Here is a 19,146-nt window from a genome sequence, read left to right as displayed (position 1 = left end):
CCCAGCCATCACGAGGCAGAGAAAATCCCTGACCTCGCCGGGAATCGAACCCGGGAACCCGAGCGTGGGAAGCGAGAACGCTACCGCACGACCACGAGATGCGGGCCTTAGCCTGATATTCCTCCCTTGGTGTGGCCAGGGAGGGGAACGATTCGAGGTCATACTTCTGAGCATTGAATTAAGCTCGTGAACACTTGGAGACTGCTTGTGTTTCACCACCAGCAAGGTATGATGGACTATACTTCATCACGTGTCACCCATCCTGATGCCACTCACTCTGACCAGGGGCCCTCCCCATGGGCGCTACCCAGCCACAGCAAAGGTCACCTGGCAGGATGGCCATTGCCAAAAATCCCGATGCCCCAGGGGGATGGGCATCTACCCCTTGGCATAGACGGGGTGTTAATGGCGCAGACATCAGCAGAGCGATCCTTGTGTGGTTAGTGGGCTATAACCAACAGGGTACATGGCGGCCCCACCAAAACAGACTGGTTACCATGCTGGATATCAGGTGCTAAGAAGTCCACGGTCATCGTCGACGCAGAAAGTGACACTGCATAGTGCATGGTGGAAAACGCACCCAGGATGGTGTCCTCGCCCAGGATATGGAGAATGGGTGGGACTGCAATGCAATGATGAGAAAGTGGGCTAAAGATCTCAATGCATGATGGACACAATGAACCATGTAAAGCGCCCTTCCCCAATTGGCTCGCTCTTCGGGAGAATTTTGAAGAATGGAGGTCTAACCCTACAGGTGACCATCACATAAAGGCCGAAACGAGTAAAATTGCTTTTAGTCGCCTCTTGTGACAGGCAGGAATACCTCGGGCCTAACCCCTGGACCCACATGTGTCAGCACCCTCGTTTATAGCTCTCCATCCCTTCATCCACACAACATGCTCCCTAAGCTCCCATCCTGGTGCAACAGCAATACAGTATCCTATACCATAACATCTGCTCCCTACCAACAAACAAGCCACTTTCCATGCACACCCTCTCCCAAGACGTTGATACCTTCATCCTTAATTAAATATTCCTCCACCCATATCACACCAGTTCCTCCCTGTATCCTCCAATGTACAGATAATCCCCTACCCTGGCCAGACATGGAGTTTAATTGGCCACCATGAAAACATCTGTTCAGCCACAACTCTCTATCAATAATCCCACCGAAGACCTTATCCTTAGCCTCTTCTTCAAAACCTTAACTGTTACCTGTGATACTATATAGACATTCGACCTAATCCTTCCATCTACTATGATTTCCTCACCCACATCGCCCACACCTTTTCCTCCTATGTTGTTGTTGGTGATCTTAACATCCATAGTAGATCCCCCACAGAACTCTGGTGGTGGCGTCAGTTTACAGAGCTCCTCCAACGTGACGTTGTCCCCATCCCATCTGAAAGCAACACCACCCTAGATGCCATTCTCACGTCTGCGAACCTCCTGCAGAAGTCCTCACCCTAGTTGGAAGTGACCACTTACCTGTCTACACCTTATCTTTGACTCATCCTCATGCGCCCCATCCCCACCTCTTTCCGAAAATGGCGCACAACTACTCCTGTGTTAACTGTAATGCCTACAGGGAACCTGTAGATGGGAAGCAACCCCCTAACCTTCCAGCAACATGACGATATCCCCATGCCACAGCTTTTCTGCAGCAGACCTTGTCAGTTACTATATCTGCCCATATCCCTACTAAAGCCATATGTTCTTATCGCCCCACTATACTATCACAAGCTGTACTCCCCTTCTTGAATCTTTTCGCTTATATCGCTTCTTCCTCTGGAGTCGTGACTGGAACACACTCGTATGCTACCATCAACTACAACAACACATTAGAAATTTACTCCATGCTGAAAAACGCTGGAACAGGCGCCAGACACGTACCAGACGCAATGCTACACTCCCAGTTAACTCAAGTACTGGAAAGCATTCCATCGACTTACTGGCATCCATCCCATACCATCCCATCCCTCATTACCTGATCCTTCACAACAACCTTCCCTTACCTAACGACCTGAGCGAAGCCAAACACTTTGCATCCTATCCGATATATTCTCCACCTCTGACAACCCTCACTTTGGCTCGTTCCTTTTCCATACTGTTCATAAACGCACAGATACCATAGTCCACCTTTGGATCCCAGCTTCTGATACTTGACCAAAATACCAGACACGCCAATCACTTGAAACAAGTCTTTCACAGGAAACAACACATTAACTGGTCACATCCGTAGTACCTGTCAACACTTCAATGAATGCCGTATCTTCTTTTTCATCACCCTTTAAACTATGTTTAACACTTCCTTTCCACAAGCTACTATTCAAACCTGTGAAAAACCTCCAGAGTCCCCCTTTTTCTCAAACCAAACAAACGCCTACCAATACCTCCTTGAACTGCTCCTTTTGCCTCACCACATTGTTTACGAAGTTCTTTGAATAGATCCTCTCCCGACGCATCCACCACCATCTGCATCAATACCATCTGCATCCTGTTACCCAGTGTGGCTTCCGTCTCTTCCTTCTATGCTGCTGATCAACTTCTGAACCTCTTCCATAACCGAAAAGCCAGCAGACCAGGAACTGCACCATTGAGATGGTTTAGGACACACACACACACACACACACACACACACACACACACACACACTGAAGTGAGGCAGTGCACCATGTTTTATCCACATCCGCTCACAAACAGCCAAGTGAACGTTCTCCAAGAACTCTGAACACTTTTCACGAACCTCTAGCACAGGTGGCCATGCAGATGGACACGTAGAAGATATGGTCCAATGAGATTGTCACCTACATTGCAACCCAAGGTATTCACAGCTAAACGTACTTGATGGTGTGAGTACTACAGCATGAAGGTTTTCCTCATCCCTCACATGGCTATTCCTGCAGTTGGAAATACCATCACAATCAAATGAGGCCTCGTCAGTAAACAGCCTTATTTGGAGGAAATCTGGTCGATCAATCCATTGTTATAGCAACCACTAACACAATGCGACCCTTAGCGAAAAATCAGTCACAAGTATTGCGTGGATTCGTTGCGGGTGATAAGGGTGTAACTGTTAGTGGAGTGTTCGCCACAGGCTAATATGTGCAGCGCCCCTTTCACATGAAATACGAGGAGTACTTATAGTGGGACCGCTGCGACACGTTCAAGCACCTCCTCTTCAAAATTGAGTGTACGAGTGGTCCTCATTTTGCCAGTCCCTCGTTCCTTATTTCCAATGAACCAGTCTCCCGCATTCGTCGATCGAGAGAAACACTCATCGTGACGGATGATGCCTGTTAGGAAATCGTTCCCTGTAGGGGCTTTTCAGCAGCGAGAGCGTTATAATGTACCTGCCCGTACAGAAGATGCATATCAGTGCGGAGCTTTACCGGTACTGCTCCATCGTGTTGTACTGTATGTCTCTGAACAGCAGTGAGTAATGAACGGGTGTGTCGATACATAGCTCGAGCGTTTGGGATCCCTATCAGTTCGGATTGAGGGAGGACGTAGAAGCAATTCAGAGGCGGGCTGCTAGATTTGTTACTGGTAGGTTTGATCATCACGCGAGTGCTACGGAAATGTTTCAGGAACTCGGGTGGGAGTCTCTAGAGGAAAGGAGGCACTCTTTTCGTGAATCACTACTGAGGAAATTTAGAGAACCGGCGTTTTACTGCCGCCAACTTATATTTCGCGGAAAAACCACAAAGATAACATAAGAGTGATTAGGGCTCGTACAGAGGCATATAGCAGTCATTTTTCCCTCGTTCTGTTTGGGAGTGGAACAGGGAGAGAAGATGCTAGTTGTGGTACGAGCTACCCTCCGCCACGCACCGTATGGTGGATTGCGGAGTATGTATGTAGATGTAGCACATTCTGTCATGGGACAATTTAAATACGATACAACAGAGCAATCTTATGGACTAGTAAACAGAACCTGCATCATGACTTCCTAGTAATCAGGCGCGTCGTCCTGTTTTCCTTGCTTGAAACAAAGAATCTGAACAACACAGTATGTGTTAAGTTGTAGGCATGTTACTTGTAAATAAGCTGGAAAACAGTAATGCTGGACAAAGCAGTAGAAAATTATCTTCCGTATCTCCTTAACCTGGCTTCACTGACCCCAGGTTCCCTACCTCAAATTGTTCACTGGAATACTCTCTATGTCCTGTTACATTTTTGCACGCACTTACGGAAACACCCTGTGTAATCTGTTCATATGCGTTCCTTGCGTTAGTAGTGACTCATCTGTTTTCTATGTAGTATAGTAGCACCCCCTGCGTGTATCCAAACTGCACCACAAGTTATTCGTAAGGTGAGCTGTAGAAGGGCGTAACATTGTAAATCACTCTGTAATTACAGCTTGTAACATATTGGGATAGAGATAGCTGGGACTCGGCAACTCGCTTAACTACCTTCCCCATGACCCATCTATCTTGCTCCACTTATTCCCCTCAAGCACATCACAACCTCACAACAATTCGTAACTTAACACGCTTCTGCTGTGCTGAAAACAACTCTTGTAAGAATTTTATACTTAAACACTATTTTTAATAATAAGCGATTTTTCCATCCCCCTAAACACAACGACTAGTCCTACAGAAAAAATAAACAGAACTTTTTTAGAGAAAATTTTGTACAGCTGGAGAAATCGACCGTGTAGGAGCATTCACCGAGTGTTATAGACGACATCACAAAATTCGGGGACACGAAAGTTCTTTTCGTGGACGTCTACATGTATACTCTGCAATTCACACTTAAGTGCCTGGCAGAGGGTTCATCGAACCATTTTCATACTACTACTCAACCATTCCACGATCGAATGGCGCATGGGGAAAAGGAACGCCTAAATCTTCCCGTTCGAGCTCTGATTTCTCTTATTTTATTATGGTGATCATTTCTCCCTACGTAGGTGACTGTCAACAAAATATTGATAAGTTGGTGATTGAAATTTCGTAAATAGATCTTGCCGCAAAGGAAACCGCCTTTGTTTCAGTGACTGCCACCCCAACTCGCGTATCCTATCAGTGACATACTCACCCCTACTGCGTGGTAACACGAAGCAAGCTGCCCTCCTTTGCACTTTTTTGATGTCCTCCGTCAATCCAACCTAGTAAGGATCACACACCGCACAGTAATATTCCAGCAGAGGACGGACAAGTGTAAGGTAGGTTGCCTCTTTAGTGGGTGTGTCGCAACCTCTAAGTGTTCTGCAACAAAGCACAGTCTTTGTTTCGCCTTCCCCAAAATATTATCTATGTGGTCTTTTCAATTTAAGTTGCTCGTAACTGAAATTCACAGGTATGTAGTCTAATTGACAGCCTTTAGATTTGTGCGATTTATCGTACACCCGAAATTTATCGGATTTCTTTTAGTATCCATGTGCCTGACCTCAGACTTTTCTTTGTTTGGTGCCAATTGCCACTTTTTGCACCATACAGAAATTCACTCTAGATCATTTTGTAATTGGAATTGATTGACTGATGAATTTACTTGACGGTAAATTACAGCGTCTTCTACAAACAATCTAAGGAAGCTGCTCAGATTATCACGTAGATCATTTATGTAAATCAGGAACAGCAGAGGGATTATGTCACTACCTTGCGGAACACCAGATATCACTTCTATTCTACTCGATGATTTACCGTCCATCACTACGAACTGTGACCTCTCTGAGAGGAAATCACGAATCCAGTCAATCGACAGAGACGATACTCTATATGCACGCAATTTGATTAATAGTCGCTTGTGAGGAACGGTATCCGAAGCCTTCTGGAAATCTAGGAATATGAAATCGATCTGAGATCCCTTGTCGACAGCACTCATTACTTCATGGGAATACTGCGTTGCGTAAGAGCGATATTTTCTTAATCCATGCTGTTTATCAATAAGTCATTTTCTTCAAGGTGATTCATAATGTTCTAGTACAATATATGCTCCAAAATCCTACTGCAAATTGAGGTCAGTGATGTGGGTCTGTAATTCAATGAGTTACTCCTATTTCCTTTCTTCAATATTGATGTGGCCTGCGCTACTTTCGTCTATAGGAACAAACCTTTCGTCAAGTGAGCGGTTGTATATGATTGCTAAGAAAGGCGCTACTGTGCCTGCATACTCTGAAAGGAACCTGATTCCTATACCATCTGGACCGCAAGACTTGCCTTTCTTAAGTGATTTGAGTTGTTTCGCAACACGTAAGATATCTACTTTTATGTCACTCATGCTAGCAGCTGTTCTGGTTTCGAATTCTGGAATATTTACTTCGTCTTCTTTCGTGAAGGAATCACGGAAAACTGTTTAGTAACTCCGCTTTAGTGGCACCAACATCGGTAACATTTCCATCACTATCGAGCAGTGATGGTGGGGACTGTTTTTTGCCAGTAGTGTACTTTACATACGACCAGAATCTCTTTGGGTTTTCTACCATATTTTGAGACAATGTTTCATTGTGGAAACCATTAAAAGCATCTGTCATTGACGTCCGCCCTAATTTTCGAGCTTCCGTGAAATTTAGCAAGTCTTGGGTATTTTGCGTTCTTCTGAAATTGGCATGGTTTTTTCGTTGCTTCTGCAACACTGTTCTGTGTACCATGGTGGATCAGTCCCGTCTCTTATTAACTTGTGCGGTATGAATCTATCTATCGCTTTGAATTTGAGCCATATCTGATCTACTCTTACATAATTAGCTTGGAAGGAATGGATACACTTTATTATGAAGGCATCAAGCGATTTTTTATCCGTTGTTTTAAATAGATACGTTTTGCGTTTATTTTTAGTGGTTTTGGTTGATATGGTTTTGAGCCTCGCTACAATGACCGTTTGTTCACTAATCCCTGTATCCGTCATGACGCTCTCAATTAGATCAAGTGTGTTTTCACAACCATTTACAATTCATTTGGGCTCATATACTGATTGTTCAAATAAGTTCTCACAGAAAACGTTTAGTACATTTTCGGAAGATGTTCACTGTCTGCCACCGGCTTTGAACATGTATTTTCGCCGACAAATCGAGGGTAGATTGAAGTCTCCACAAATTATAACTGTATGAGTTGGGTACTTATTTGTAACGGGATTCCAGTTTTCTTTGTACCGTTCAGCTACTGTATGATCTGAGTCGGGGGGTCGGTAGTAGGAGCCAATTATTATTTTGGTCCGGCTGTTGATTATAACCTGTACCCACAGTAATTTGCAGGAACTATCTATTTCAACTTCACTACAAGATGAATTACTACCAACACACACACACACACACACACACACACACACACTCACACTACAAGATGAATTACTACCAACAGAATTACTACCAACAGACACACACACACACACACACACACACACACACACACACACACAAACACACCACCACCTACTTCATTTAATCTATCCTTTCAGAACACGGTTTGCGCATCTGTAAAAATTTCGGCAGAATTTATCTCCAGCTTTAGCCAGCTTTCTGGTCCTGTGAAGATTTCAGCTTCAGTGCTTTCTATCAGCGCCTTAAGCTCTGGTACTTTTCCCACACAGCTACGAGTAGAGGTACCACATACACTTGTTTGCGGAAGCTATACACAAACACAAAGAGGAAACTAGCTTTAAGCTCAAGGTGAACGGATCCTGTGCTGCACCGAACGACCATTGCGGGTAGCAAGGGGAAAACCGGACCAGTGATGTCCACAGTAAGGCCCTCCGAGCCAGGGACGAATCCGCCTAAAGGGGGGGGGGGGGGGGGAGGCGTGGGAGGGTGGAGATTAGTATCGAGGTCCAGTGTGCCAGACAGCTTGTGGATTCTTTTTTAAGGCAGTTTTCCATATCCTTCGGCGAAAGCGAGCTGGTTCCCCTTATTCCGCCTCAGTTACACTATGTCGGCGATTGCTGCGCAAACACTATCTCCATGTACGCGTACACCATAATTACCCTACGACGCAAACATTTGGGTTTACACTCGTCTGGCATGAGACGTTCCCGGGGGTCCACTGCGGGCCGAACCGCACGATAACCCTGGGTTCAGTGTGGGGCGGCGGTGGGGTGGGTGGACTTCTGTAACCTGTTGGGTTGTGAACCACTGAGGGCTACAGCAGGGACGACGCCTCTCCGTTGCTTCTATGTCCCTGGCTCAATACATACACAATACGAGGCCCTTCGATGTTGGCGAGCCAGGTGCATATAATCTGTGACTGTGAGCTCGACTCCAGTCCACCACTAGCAGTCGAGGGCGAAGCTTTGACAATGTTGGTCACTCGTGCTGGCGAACATCAGAACCCTAGATAGAAGCCAACAGGCAGTTTGTCAGTAAGTGGCCACTAAAGCCTCAACAATTTAGCAAGTTTCATGTAGTTCACTTTAAATTAATTATAAAACAGTTTAGATCGCAAGGCACGTGTATTAAAAGTTGGCCGGTTTTGATCATTAAATTATCATCCTCAGACGTTTTAGTGTAATAACAGATGATATCAAAGAGGATTACGTAGAAAGAACTTAAAATTATCTATAAAATTAGAACTCTGCTGTACCCATATTGATGGACAATGGCTGTGCCAGGAGTAGGAACACAGATTCCATCTCCAGTCATAGTTCAGTTTGAGTAACCTATGTTTTGTAATTTTGTAGCGAATATTAAGTACTTCTTACGTATCCCTCTAATTTATATCCTGTATTATATTACAGTTTAACGTCTTAGGATGATAATATAATGATCGATGTCAGTCACCTTTTAATAAAGGTGCGTTGTGATATAAAAGTTTTATAATTAATTTCAAATGTTATTTTGTAATCTCACTAGGGGTAAGATAGATACTGCCTACAGGAAAATTAGAGACCTTTGGAGAAAAAAGCCACTTGTATGAATACCAAGAGCTCAGATGGAAACAGAGTTCTAAGCAAAGAAGGGAAAGCAGAAAGGTGGAAGGAGTATATAGAGGTTCTGTACAGGGGCGATGTTCTTGAGGACAATATTATGGAAATGGAAGAGGAGGTAGATGAAAATGAAATGGGAGATAGGATACTGCGTGAAGAGTTTGACAGAGCACTGAAAGACCTAAATCTAAACAAGGCACCGGGAATAGACAACATTCCATTAGAACTACTGTCAGCCTTGGGAGAGTCAATCCTGACAAAACTTTACCATCTGGTGAGCAAGATGTATGAGACAGGAGAAATTCTCTCAGACTTCACGAAGAAAACAATAATTCAAATCCCAAAGAAATCAGGCGTTTACGGTCGTGAAAATTACCGAGCTATCAGTTCAAGAAGTCACAGCTGTAAAAATCTAACGCGAATTCTTTACAGACGAATGGAAAAACTGGTAGAAGCCGACCTCGGGGAAGATCAGTTTGGATTCCGCAGAAATGTTGGAACACGTGACGCAATACTAACCCTACGACTTATCTTAGAAAATAGATTAAGGAAAGGCAAACCTACGTTTCTAGCATTTGTAGATATAGAGAAAGCTTTCCACAATTTTGACTGGAATATTCTCTTTCAAATTCTAAAGATGGCAGGGGTAAAATACGGGGAGTGAAAGGCTATTTACAATTTGTACAGAAACCAGATGGCAGTTATAAGAATCGAGGGGCACGAAACGGAAGCAGTGGTTGGGAAGAGAGTGAAACAGGGTTGTAGCCTGTCCCCAATGTTATTCAATCTGTATATTGAGCAAACAGTAAAGGAAACAAAATAAAAATGCAGAGTAGGTATTAAAAGCCATGGAGAAGAAATAAAAACTTTGAGGTTCGCCGATGACATTGTAATTTTGTCACAGACAGCAAACGACTTTGAAGAGCAGTTGAACGGAATGGACAGGGTCTTGAAAGGAGGATATAAGATGAACATCAACAAAAGCAAAACGAGGATAATGGAATGTAGTCGGATTAAGTCGGGTGATGCTGAGGGGATTAGATTAGGAAATGAGACACTTAAAGTAGTAAAGGAGTTTTGCTATTTGTGGAGCAAAATAATTGATGACGGTCGAAGTAGAGAGTAATAAAATTTAGATTGGCCATTCGAAGGAAAGCGTTTCTGAAGAAGAGAAATCTGTTAACATCGAGTATAGATTGAAGTGTCAGGCAGTCGTTTCTGAAAGTATTTGTATGGAGTGTAGCCATGTATGGAAGTGAAACATGGACGATAAATAGTTTGGACAAGAAGAGAATAGAAGCTTTTGAAATGTAGTGCTACAGAAGAATGCTGAAGATTAGATGGGTAGATCACATAACTAATGAGGAGGTATTGAATAGAATTGGGGAGAAGAGGAGTTTGTGGCACAACTTGACAAGAAGAAGGGACCGGTTGGTAGGACATGTTCTGAGGCATCAAGGGATCACAAATTTAGCATTGGAGGGCAGCGTGGTGGGTAAAAATCGTAGAGGGAGACCAAGAGATGAATACACTAAGCAGATTCAAAAGGATGTAGGTAGCAGAAGTACTGGGAGATGAAGCTTGCACAGGATAGAGTAGCATGGAGAGCTGCATCAGACTTGTCTCAGGACTGAAGACGACAACAACAACAACATGCAACAACAAAGAAGTGACCTTAAATGGCGTCCCGCTCCCCCCCCCCCCCCCCCCCCCGCACCCCTCAACACTCTTAGCCCACCGTTCAGGAGATTTAGTATGTTGTTCATGGCCCTTCGCCCGTATCACTGTACTTTTTTGGTCTTCACTGACGACTACATGTCAGTGTTGCAAGCCCTTGACCAGGCTACAAAGGCTTTTCGATCGTGACGTTATGTATCCGACTGTAGGCGCCACAGGTACCTCGAACTTCCGACCAACCGGTTTTCCACTGTGATATTATAAGACTATAATGAGAGTTTAATGCTTCCTATTTAAATTAACCACTGTATAAAGGCATTTTTTCTTACAGAAGGAGTGCCAAGTGCAACGCTATTACAGTAGACAAGGGAATGAATGTTCCAAATATCGTCTGCTGCAAGGGAACGCCCAAAGATGCTATGTGTGATTTATATATGAAAGTCCACTGCGTCCACTCCTCCCTTCCTCTAACTGAATTGTAGGCAATTTGCTTACCTCGTGTCTTGTAGACTTTGCCCCCAACTGGTTCCTTCGAATTGGTTTCCTCTCGCTCGGTTGAGAGCTCTGACACTTGTGCCGTTCACAGTGCATAATAATGTGGCAAGGGGGTAGGTTTAAAAATGGACCAGCCAGGTTAGCCGAGAGCGCTAATGCGCTGCTTCCTGGACTCGGGTAGCCGCGCTGGCCCCGGATCGAATCCGCCTGGCGGCTTAACGACGGAGGCCGGTGTGCCGGCCAGCCTGGATGTGGTTTTTAGGCGGTTTTCCACAGCCCACTAGTTAAATACCGTGATCATCCCCGCGTCCCGCCTCAGTTACACGGCTCGCAGACATCTGAACACATTCACACTATTCCATGGATTACACTAGACACCGACAGTTGGTGTTCACTAATTCCGTCCCGGGGGATACGGGGTGGCGGCCACCCCTTAAATTAACCTTGCCAAATCCGATTAACCATGCCGACCCTGCCTCATTGCTGGAAAATGGCACAAGCAAAAGAAAGGGGTGGGTTTAAAATGCTTAAGCATAATAATAGCAAAGTTTTAGGATGCCAACTAACTGTTTCATTTCACCAGTCTCAAAATTAGTAGAACTATTTCTACAGGTAATCTATACTTAATATTCATAAAGAGATTCCTGGTCATTAATCATTAGTTCCCGAGTACCGCAAAAGCCTCAACAATACTTTGAACGATCTCAGAATCAAAATGACATCGCACAATATGTTTTCCGTGGCAACTTTAAGAATTCTCTCTCTATGCGTGTTGCCACCTCAAAAACCGATCGTAAACTGCCTTGGATTAACACGAGGCAATTTTTCAACAAACTGTTCCATCTTTACACGGGATCACGTTTCGTACATGGCTTCACGTATTACTTCCTCAGAAACCTATCGTAGACTAGTAGTGAGCGATCTTAACAGTTTGGCGCCTGCTCTCTCAGGGAGCGCTGGCAATTGGTCCATCCTTTCCATCAGTAAGCACCGACAGTGCCTAAAATTTGTAATCAGCAATTCCTAACGAACTGTGTGAAGTAGAAATTATTAGTAACAAGTTCCCAGTACAAGTAATGTTATCAGCACGGCTGGAGCTTTATACTAATGTCTGAACATTAAATATAAATAATAAAAGATTCGCTTCTTGGCGCCCAGTGTGTTTGCTGAATTCCCACTGTCTCTCTGCTCAAATGTAATCAACGTGGAGAGGGATGTGGCATAAACGCCACAGTATTTCGGACCAGACCTATCTACACAGCTGATTTTCCCCAGTCGTTCACCAACAGCGGATGTGTTGTTGCCTTGGATGTCAAGTGTTCTGTTCCTTAACGAACTGTTCAGTATTTCAGTAGCGTGATCAGTACCAACGTATAAGTGGTACTTTGTTCTTAGAACTGCAAAATCAAGTCAGCTAACATCTACGCTGTTGCCAGCCGGCAGCATAGTGGCGTTTGGACTGTGTGCAGTGTTTCGTATGCGAATCTGACGTATTTGGGAAATTAATAAAAAATAATACGAATGATGATTACTACTGATCTGTATTAATGTTAGTATTAGTGTATCATTTCAATTTTATATAATTCTTTCTTTATGGGCAACAATTTCAGTATGTACGAGGGTAATCCCAAAAGTAAGGTCTATTTTTTTTTATAAGTACAGAACAATGTTTGTGTGGCAGTTGGTCACACTGTTATGAAGAGTGCTTCACGCGCTGTGTGTAAACATGTGTACGCCGCGCTGAGGCGCTCAGTCTTGGCTTGGCAGCCGTTGAGAATGGAGTTCCCGTTGGATGTTACCGCCAAGTGTGAATTGCGCGCAGTTATTCGGTTTTTGAAGGCACATGGCACTGCGCCGATTGAAATACATCACCAGTTGACGGAAGTGTATGGTGAGTCGTGCATGGATGCCAAAAATGTTCGTAAGTGGTGTAGAGAGTTTGCAGCTGGTCGGACCGAAATTCACGACGAACAAAGGAGAGGGAGATCGTTAATTTTTGAGGAGACAGTGTTGAAGGTTGAGCAAACCGTGCAAGATCGGCGGATCATCCTGGATTATCTCTGTACTTTGGTTCCTGAGGATTCCCGAAGCACCGCTCACAGAATTTAATGGAAACATTGAACTACCGGAAGGTGCGCGCAAGATGGGTGCCACGCATGCTGACTGAGGACCACATGCGGCAACGAGTTGATGCTTCCCTCGCATTTCTTCACCGCCTTGCAGCCGAGCAGGACAACTTCCTGGATTCAATTGTCAAGGGTGACAAAACCTGGGCATACCACTTTACACCTGAGACTAAGCAACAATCATGCCATTGGCGGCATCTTCCTTCACCAAAGCCGCGGAAATCCAAACAAACACAGTCTGCCGGTAAAGTCATGACAACCTTTTTTTTTTTGGGATCGGAAAGGGATATTGTTGGTCGACTTTATGCCCACTAGGGCCACAATTAACGATGACAGGTACTATGAGACTCTGAAAAAACTCAAACGGGCAATTCAGAACCCGAGAAGAGGAATGTTGAGCAAGGACGTACACATTCTCCATGACAACGCTCGCCCACACATCGCTCGGCAAACCGTTGCTCTCCTGCAACAATTTCAGTGTAACATTATCACTCACCCACCCTATAGTCCTGACTTGGCGCCCAGTGACTATCACCTATTCCCTAGGTTAAAAGAACATTTGGCCGGAAAGCGATTCATCTCCGACGACGAGGTGAAAGAAGAGGTTCGTCACTTTCTGAACGGCATGGCGGCGAACTTTTATGACATGGGCATACAAAAACTGCCACAGCGTCTACAAAAATGCATCGACAGAAATTGTGATTATGTCGAAAAATAGCTAAATGTTCAAGCTGTAAACTGATGTAAACCACTGTAAAAATAAACAGGTCTTTGTACTTCTAAAAAAAATAGGAGACCTTAGTTTTGGGTTTACCCTCATATAACCAACCTTCTGTAAAACCTATTGTGATACATTAGTATTATTTTGATTGTTCCAGAAATACTGAAAAGAATATTAGCTATGTACTTAAAATATGGATTCTTCGCCTAGAAACGCTAAGCATCTTCATGGTTCTTGTGCTTTTACATCTACATGATTACTGCGCAATTCACCATTAAGTGCCTAGCAAAGGGTTCATCGAAACACGATAAGCCGTTTCTCTCCCGTTCCACTCTCTAATGGCACACGGAAAAAAATGAACTTAAACCTTTCTGTGCGACCTCAGATTTCTCTTCATTTATGATGATGACCGTTTCTCCTTATGTACGGGGCACAAACAAAATATGTCCACATTCTGAGGAGAAAGTAACATCGAAATTTCATGTGAAGGTCCTACCGCCGTGAACAACGCATTTGTTTTAAAGACTGCCACCGTAATTCGTGTGTCGTCTGTGGCAAACACTTCCGCACTTCGCGATAATACAGTACGATTTATCCTCTTCTGAACTTTTTCGAAATCCTTCCTCAACCCTACGCCATGAGGATCCCAACCGCACAACAGTACTTCAGAAGGAGGTGGACACACAGTGTAAGAAATCTCTTTCGTAGACCTAATACATTTTCTGAGTTCTGCCAATGAATCGCGGTCTTTGGTTTGCTCTCCCCACAACATTATCAGTGTGATCGTTCCATTTTAGCTTATTTGTAATTTTCATCCTTAAGTATTTAGTAGAATTTAGAGCCTTTAGGTGTGTGAGATTTATCGTGTAAACGAAATTTAGCGGATTCCTTTTAGTGTTAATGTCAAGGACATCTTACTTTTCATTATTTTGAGTCACCTGCCACTTTTTTCATGGCACAGAAATCTTATCTAAATCATTTTGCAATTTATTTTGATCAGCTGGTGACTTTACAAGACGGTGAACGACAGCATCGTCTGAAAACCAAGATGGCTGCTCAGATTGTCTCCTAAATCGATTATTTAGATCACGAACAACAGAGGGCCTATAACACTTTCTTGGGGATATTGGCCAGATATTACTTCTGTTTTATTCGACTTTCTGTGAAGAACTATCTATGACCTTTCTGACAAGCTCACTAATCCAGCCTCTCGACTGAAGGTTTGATTAGAAGTCGCTTGTGAGGAACGTTGTCAAGTCTTCTGGGGATCTAAAAAATATGGAATCAATGTAACATCCTATGTCGATAGCACTCATTACTTGGAAAGAATAAAGAGCTAGCTGTGTTTCACAAGAACGGTATTTTCTGAATCCTTATCGGTTGTCAATCGTTTTCTTCGAGGTAATTCGTAACTTTCGAACACAGTAGACATTCCAAAATCGACGTTAATGATACGGGAGGATAAAAAAGGGAAATGCCCCGACATGATTTTCCAGTTGGATTAGTTAAGTAGACGGCGAACACCAGGTCAGATGTACGGTTTGTTCATCTTTAGTGTGAAGAATGATGGGGTGAAAGCTCTTATTCAACACAGTAATGGTAAGAAACGCATTTTACCGTTACTACTAAAAATGATTCAGACAGCATCAGAAAATTTCTTGTTCCACCTTCTGAAGATTTTAAAGAGAAAATAGGTGAAGTTCAACTCATTAAAATCTGTCACTCGCTAAGACATGAATACAGTTACGTTTCCTGACAGGCAAAAAATTTAGATTCAGTATTATAAATGGCGGAATCGGTTTCAAAGGTGTAGTTAGATAGAACAAAAATGGAGACTCACGAGTAAAGTTTTGGCGCAATATTATATAGGAACTGTCGTAAGAAAACAAAGATCTTAATATTCCATTTTAGTATATATTCACACTACCAACAAAAGTAAAAAAAAATTGTTCCCATTTGTAGTTATTTTCTTTGATGAAGGAATAGTAAATTACCTATTTAGATTGTTATAAAGTACCGGATGTGGATCAGAGTCCACCAGGAAAACGATTTTCAAAGCATTGCAAAAACTTTGTCTGGAGCTTACTAATGTTAGACATAGTGCTGACAATGCTTCGGTCAATTGTAGGTCAGGTGATTAATGTTCAACGTGCCGTCGATGATGAGGTCATTAGAGATGGAGCATAAGCACAGAACAGGGAGGGATGGTGAAGGGAACCGGCCGTGTATTTTCAAAGGGACTATCCCGGCATTTAACTGAAGCAATTTAGGGAAATTATGAAAAGCCTAACTCGACATTGCTGGACGCCAGTTTGAACTGGCGTCGTTCCGAATGGAAGTCCAATGTGCTAACTCTGTCAATTGTAGTCACACTTGCTTGCTGTTTCAGAAGCTACAAAATCTCATCCTAAATATCGTTAAAGCTTACTGCTGTTATCCAGCAAAACACTACATGAAATTGCCTTAATACTGAAAGTCTCGTTGGAATGTTTTTGGTGAATTTTCTTTCAGTGCTAAAGAGTGGAAGTGCTTAAGGCTTTGCCTTTGTTAAGATAGTCGTGCCGTATTTCGCAATGCAATAGTTAGGTGAGCAACTTTAGAGCCAGCTGTGGAAAGGCTTTTGCTTGATTGGAAAGCAGTCAAAGGGTATTTCCTGCCAGAGTGCAGGAAGCTTATCTGATCTTTTGTTGCTAGTGAACGAACTGGTCTGCTACTTTTACTTTGTACGTAGTTAACTAAATTCGTAAACGTATTAAATTTCTGGAACCCAACTACATACCTTTTGTAGAATTATATCTTATGGTCACATTGAAAGAGATTAGATCACGTAAAAAAATTGTTTCTTCGCAGTAGAAGTTAAGGGAGGAATGTGAAAACCAAATGGGGCTGAGAAAAATAAATTCAAAAATGAAGCTCTCATAGCTGAACATATACACTGGTTTGACTACGAAAACCCACCTTTTCAAATTTTCTGTTAGTCGATGTGGGAATAACGATCATATATGAAAGGCGGTGAGTGTATAAACCAGAGTGTGTTTATACGAAGATCTGTACACCAAATCAAACTTTGGTGGATGTAAAAGCTTGACTTTGTAATTGTTCTAAAGTCAAGTCTTTAGTCCAACTTCTTTTCATGGTAAACGCTTTTAACGGAGAAGAAACGCCTAACATACAAATTACCGGGAGGATAATGGTGGTTCCATGCAACAATGCGTATAAAAGTCTTCTGTCGCATGACATACTTATGGTCTGACGCTAGAAACAAATTAAGTATCGATGTAGTTAAAGAATTATGTATTCGTTGTAATTTGAAGTTTGCAGCCTGCAACGACTTTCACCAAAAATTTAAAGGTAACAAAAATTTGCTGAAAGCCTTCGCTAGCAATAATAAATTTAATTCTTAGTTGTCACCAAGAGTGTTATTGTGTTCACCTTCAGCTCAGAAAACTATTTCGCCAAACAATATTCAGGTCAATTTAATGTGGCAACCCTATTTGTCATCGTAAGCCAGTAGTGCTCTCGCCGACAGCCTTCATTTCCGTGCAGTTTCGTAAGCTACTTGAGTGCTACTGGTTTGTAGTAATGTAAAGAAGTAACAACGAAACTCTGTTGAAGGACAGTCATCGCACATGGACTGTGGTGACTATGTATGCGAACTGGTTGTGTGGGATTTCCGTACGGAATAAATGCAGAGGGCCTTTCAAAAATTTCAAAAAGCGGAATCGTAGCTGAACAGCAATCTTCCTTGTCCACCTGACGAAAAAGATGCACACATTGAAAAACGAATGTATAACTTTAGGGAGAGAATACACGCAAAGAAACTGCAGGTTTTCAATTTTTTTAAAAAGAATTTCAAGTCGCAAATATGCCAAATCTTGAGAATTCCAAGACCACTGTTTAGAGGAGCTGTTGGTACAACCAAGAAACCTGGCTATAGTTCGGAGGTTCAACTGAGTGAAAAGATTTTGAAATTAAGTGAAGATAATAGATTTTTGAAAGCTAACGATGGGTCCATGCTTATGGCCGGAACATTTGACAGCTGTTCGGAACAGTTCAAACTGTAGACAATACAAGTCTACATCGATAATTCCTTGACGAGGTAAAATTCTTCCCATACGCAGGGGTTCACACGTTATTATTAGAATACTTTCGACCGGGAACTGGTACAACTCTTGACCTAGAACAGCAACTGGAATCTCAACAGCTCAGAAACAGCGCGTAAAGTTACTGCAGAATGTCGCTGGATATGACTGCTTCTCGCAATCAACGACGCTGGAATGAATTTCTCACACTTTAAGCATCACGTGAAGATAACACACAAAAATGGTTCAAATGGCTCTGAGCAGTATGGGACTTAACATCTGAGGTCGTCAGTCCCATAGAACTTAGAACTACTTAAACCTAACCTAAGGACATCACACACATCCATGCCCGAGGCAGGATTCGAACCAGCGACCGTAGCAGCAGCGCGGTTCCGGACTGAAGCGCCTAGAACCGCTCGGCCACCGTGGCGGGCGATAACACATAAAGGACAGGTTTTTCCGTTATTGACCTAAAACTACTACACTGTCAGTTAACCACTATGCACACCGCGCAATAAAACAGATTCGCATATAAGATCAGATTAAGGAGTTGAAAGCTAGCCATAACGGATACTGATAGGACGTTGTCATGGTTGAGACTGAATAAAACTCAAACTACGTCATTTATCGCCCAAGATTTTTAAGTGAAATACATCTGAAACGAGACGTAAAACAGTTCCTATAACTTTCCTGAAAGAGAATGTGTCAATTTCCTTCCGGGATTTAGAAATACCCGCTCTGATACTTTTTGTTACTAACTAGTGGGAATTTTCAGCAGAAAAGTCGTACGTACTCACAGCCCAGGGGCTTAGACGACTGTGTACCGCTCCGTGTACTGCGATAATCTGCTGGCGCGCTTAAACCTACTCAAGGTTGGGTCAATTTACCGGCCGGTTCGACCAGTTTTGCCTTCACGTGTCACGACCGACGCCACTAAGCGATTGCAGCGCCACCCTGTCCTTGTGAGTTGTTTGTAAGGTCATTGAGTTTATGTGCTACGAGATCCTGTTTCTTTTTACAAAGAAACAAAAGCTGGGTTTGCATTGGCTGTAACAAGGCCAAAAATGCCGAGAGAAAGCTGTGAACAGAGAAGGGGCTAAAGCACTGGAAGAAATTCACCCACGTTTTATTACTTATGCGGCTTGGAGCTGACGATTTTTCGTAATTATCTAAGATTTGATGAATCATG

At 43.1% G+C, this 19,146-nt stretch overlaps 1 protein-coding gene across 1 annotated transcript in view; it reads right to left on the bottom strand.

Moving 5' to 3' along the window:
* The window catches only part of LOC124795526 (juvenile hormone acid O-methyltransferase-like), an 80,141-nt gene extending 61,363 nt beyond the window's left edge, over nt 1–18,778 (bottom strand). The window contains exon 1 of the mRNA XM_047259597.1: nt 18,755–18,778. The gene's annotated coding sequence lies outside the window, so the exon portion shown is untranslated. The remainder of the gene's footprint in view (nt 1–18,754) is intronic.
* Nucleotides 18,779–19,146: the final 368 nt, after the last annotated feature.

The sequence above is a fragment of the Schistocerca piceifrons genome, chromosome 4, assembly GCF_021461385.2.
Source record: "Schistocerca piceifrons isolate TAMUIC-IGC-003096 chromosome 4, iqSchPice1.1, whole genome shotgun sequence".
NCBI classification, from domain to species: domain Eukaryota; kingdom Metazoa; phylum Arthropoda; class Insecta; order Orthoptera; family Acrididae; genus Schistocerca; species Schistocerca piceifrons.
The sequence above is the reverse complement of the archived record's forward strand: the minus strand, read 5'-3'. Positions and strand labels throughout refer to the sequence as shown.